Genomic DNA, 5,000 nt, shown 5'->3' on the forward strand with positions numbered 1-5,000 from the left:
TAATTTGCCACTCTGAATTTCGTTAATTTAGGAAACTGAGAGCTTGATATGGAGCGTTATCAATGATATATTTTTTAAAAGACAGCCCCACTGTATGGACCAGAACGAAGTGCGCGGCGACCAGAATAAAATACGGCTCTCTGGAGAAGCCTCACTTTGAGCAGGAATTACAAAACACACGGTGCTAACATTGCGTTACCAAATTGAGAGTTACCCAGTTTGCGTAACCAAGAGAGAAAAGACAATAGTGGGCGCAACTATTTAAAAGTTCTCCACAGGTCTTTCAGAAGATACAACCCAGGCGTAGTAAGAGCTTGATGGTTATTATATTTAGAACCAACTGAGCTATCACTAAACTAGCTGCAGACATGTCCGGAAATTAATGTAATTAGATGCACGACGAAGGGTAACCATAGCTGAAGCAACCCAAACCTTTAGAAAAATGCTAACCTTAGGCCTAAACATTATCTTAAGCATAGTGTTTACGCCTACGGTTAGCATTTTTGGAAAGGTACGTTCGGGTTGTTTCAGCCATGGTACCCTTCACCCCCTCATCCCCTACCCCCCACCCCCGGAATATTCATGCCGGGCTTCGTACCAAACTTACAGTTTTTCTTGGGATACTGGAAAAAGCTGTCCCATTTTGGATTCAACTTTGATATGTACATTAATTTCCAGGGCCTCGTATCCGCCGTTTTCGTCATCTGTTTTGTACATGCTGACGAACGTCTCGGTACTGGCCACGTCGCTACTCCACCGATGTGCTTCTTAGTGGCTTCGTCTTACGCCACAGTCAGTTACTTTTGGCTGGAAGGGTCGACTTCGAACTTGAAGCTGGTTGTTTTCAGCTTTCTCTGCCACTCTCGCCTTCTTCTACAAAAAAATAGACAGACGCTTCTGAGTAGGGCCAGCGGGTTTCTCAGCTTCATCACATCTTCGGTTTCAATGGCTTGGCTTGCAATTGTGTGCCACATTTTCTTTCCCCTGACGCTTCAATCCGACAACTTGTGAATTCAGCGCGTCGTTTGACCTTTTAAGTCGTTTGTCGGAGGATATTAAGACATCTTTCAATTGAGTGATGGAAACCGAGCAGACTGGTTTTTGATATAAACACCTCCTGATTTTTTTGTTGTTTCGGCGTAAAATCTGCGAAGGTTAGTGTCAAGTTGGCCATTCAACATTTTTGGTAGCGGTGTTCAGGAGCGTAGCTAGGGTTTTTCAAAGGGGGGGTCACACTCTCTCAAACCCAGGGGACTTATCAGTTTGTCGGAACCCGGCTAGGGTAGCGTTCGATTGCGACTTCATCGCCTTCTCGGAAAAACTCACTATCACTTTTATGATATTACAGCGGGAGGTTTCGTGGGCTCGAGTACCGGAAGTTGTTATGCGAAACTGGAGACCGCGCTCTTCTCCGGCCAAAAAGTAAGAAGATGACAGGGAATTCTATTGTTACCTTTATTGTGGTTACTTCGTAAACTAGAAAAAATACCAAATGCTCTTCTGATTTCTTCTTTCTGAAAACAAATATCGATAATGTCGGTACATGTCGGTAGTCGGTTAATATTTTTTTCTGTCGGTAGTTGGCAATTTTTTTTCTCGTTTTGTCGGTAGACGGTAGTATTTGTCGCCCTTTGTCGCTGGTCGGTTAACCCCATTCAGACCCTCAGATAAGAGCTTGCAAAAACTGAGGACTCCTTACAGTAGAAAAATAGAGCGGACTTTTCTACCGGAAAATGGGATAAACGTTTGTGAAACACGGCACCACAACGTTAAGAAAAAAAGCCTTTAGTTTCCAGTACGTGAGTAAGCAACTCTTGGCGCGCAAACGATTTTATCTATAGAATAGTGAAAGGCGGAAAATTTTGCCAGTCAGTTCCAGAAATAGGTTATAGAAAAGAAGAAACAAGACGCTTTTTTTAAGCGTTTACCCGGAATACCATGTGGTGTAGAAGTAGGGTGATAGATTTTGGAAGAGATAATTTTTAATTTGAGTGATATTCAAATTTGCCAAGTACGGAACAAAACAAGGTGAAGTGAATGTTTCTGCAGCCAGTTGAACTGTCTGGATGCTTCATTCATACCTTAGGATAATGTATCGATGAACAACGCTTATTGTTTAATATAAATTCAATGAGTGACCTATCTTTGTATAGGGGTTGGATCTACCGGATGCAGCGTTATGTGTCTGCAAAACGTATATCTAAATTACTAAAACTTTTCCCCAGGAATTCGAAAATAACGGCCGTTTTGTCCATTTCCCTGTTAAAATGTGACAAGAGCACCTTGAAGTTGCCTCTTTCGTGGCTTCAAGAGCGCCATCTTGGATATGACGTGTTATGACGTAGCAATAATCAACAAACGTGACAGACTTTACCCAGTTCTTCGTTCCCCGATCACTTTCTCAATGTTGTGTGACCTTTCTGCCCCAACAAATTCAAATGTAAGGTGAGCTATGGTAAACGGTCTGGGGGTTCAATAGCTTTTAGGCCAAGTAGGCCATAAGTGCGACAGAAACTCAAGTCACTTAATACTTGTAGATTCTCTGGTCAATCAAACTAGGCGACAAAATCAGCCAGAGAAAATGTAAACAAGACAAAAACCTTGATGCGACATAGAAATATTTGACAAGCGTACCTTCTTTTCTTTTTCACTTCCTTACTTCTGCGACAGCGGGTCTTTGATGCTTCAGCAAACGTATATTTGTTCGCTTTCCCACAGAGAAGCGTTTAATTTAGAATACGTCGATTAGCTTCCCAAAGATATTTTCTTCCAAACAGAGGAAACAGACTTCCTTTGGAAAGTGCCTTCTTAGAGTGGCATTCTAGCAAAACTCAGAGACAAAGGAAGCTGTTACAAGTATTGCATTGAAAACGGCTGCAAACATAACGATAGGTTGCAGCTAGACTTTTTTGTAATTCCGCAAAATGACCGTGAGGGGAACTTCGTGGAGATATACAGTCACCCAAACTGGTTTTTACGAAGGTTTTATTATGGTTCAATTTTAAGAAAACCAGAGACATCTTCCCTCTAACACAAGTCAACTTTGATGGTACTTTCCTTCCAGCTCCTTGGAAATGGAAAGAGATTTTGACCTCACTTTAAGGAGACTTTATGACACTTCCAAAGAACAAACCTCCAGGTCACATCATTACAGATCCACTTCGTAGTTGTGAAGAAATAAAATAGCAAACTTGTGTTTCAAAAACACATTGCAAACAGATGTCATTCAGATACAAGTGAGGGTCATCTTAGCTTTTAATTTTATTCAGAATTCAGGGGAAACGAGGATTTAAATGCCGATGCAATTGCTTAGCAAATACGTTGCTGATTCGTTTTTTCATATACATTTTATTCAAATCATTATCAGCAATGGAGTGTAACAAAATATTTCGAAAACCATAAACACTTTGAGTTGACTGTGACATTTCCCATTGTGCAGCAACCACCTGCAATCAGAAGCGACCGTGCTTAAAACTACGAACTAATTACCGTTACTGGTTGCAGTCAGACTGCAGCAGTTTTAGTCACACAAGCGAATCGAGGGGAAAATGTGGATAAAGCGAGATGGAGGGACTGCACCGACTCAACACAATCTCTTCCTCAAATGAAGTATCATCATCATCATCACGACTGTCAGCAGGTATATCAGGAAGCATACATTTGCAAACACCGCCTCCAGAAGAGTAATTTCTTATATCTGTGACCATAGGTCGTCTTGAGGTGTGAGCCAAGTTTCAGAAAAAGACAAAGGGAATCGCCTCAACTAATTCTCAAAGATCTTGAAAGTGTCTATTGAGGATTCAAATATTCAAGTGTATTAAATAATGACAGGTGCGGCTTCACAACAATAGCAAGATCATTAAGTTCTTCAAGAGTAAACATTTCATGGTCATTTTTTAACAATTACTCGCCGAAGGCGGAGTGATTATCGGTGAATATTCACCGAGACGAAGTCGAGGTGAATATTCACCTATAATCACTGAGCCTGAGGCGAATAATTGTTTTAGTAAAAATACACAGGTGATTATTTCAAAAAAGAGAAAAAAAAAACATTTCAACGCGAAATCATCTTCACTTACAGTGGCAAAACGACTACTGGCTAGCCTGAGGCGAATAATTGTTTTAGTAAAAATACACAGGTGATTATTTCAAAAAAGAGAAAAAAAAAACATTTCAACGCGAAATCATCTTCACTTACAGTGGCAAAACGACTACTGGCAGCCATTTTGTCCGTCGAGGTGATTATCGGCTGATAATCCGAGATAGCGATCCAATGAGAGCGCGCAATTTTGTATAATCACCTGTGTATTTATACTAAAAGATAATAGATTCAAATCAGGATCAGTTGAAGAGTGAGACATTAACATGAGATGTAATGTTTCCCTTTACAAGAAAATGTATGTCGCCGTATAAATAAAGACCAAATTCAATCCATGACTAAATAACACAACTACATTACTTATTGTACAGGATACCATCGATGTATATAGCTGGCCACGTCGAAGTCGTGGCTTTTTCCCTGCCTCAAAAGCCTCTTTCATAATGTTTTTAAGTTCACTCTTCCGCTGTCTGTCCTCCTGAATAAGGTCCTCTGTGATCAAACATCGTTTAGCTCACGCCTCCTCTTGATGACTTGAAAAAGGTCTGGACGATACAAAAACTTGCACATGATAGGGCGTGGGGTTCTATTATTTCTGCCGTCAGTTCCCAGGCGATGGGCATTCTCGATGACGGGTTCCTTGTTCAGCTGCTCCAATAAAATGTTCTTGAATTTCTGGGCAAAGTCCTCGCCATGAGTTTCAGGAACATTATGGAACTTGAATTTCCTGGAATAACGCCCCATGGATAGGACTTTTTCATGTAAATCAACAAGGGTTTTCTCTTGTTTCTGGACCGTATCATTGATGCCATCAACCCGGACGTCAGCGTCGTGAAATTCGCTCTTAACGACTCGAACTTTTTTTCGAAAGCTTCAAATTTCTTCTTCTGGTCCTCTTTTA

The sequence above is a fragment of the Montipora foliosa genome, chromosome 14 (assembly GCF_036669935.1).
Source record: "Montipora foliosa isolate CH-2021 chromosome 14, ASM3666993v2, whole genome shotgun sequence".
Classification (NCBI taxonomy): domain Eukaryota; kingdom Metazoa; phylum Cnidaria; class Anthozoa; order Scleractinia; family Acroporidae; genus Montipora; species Montipora foliosa.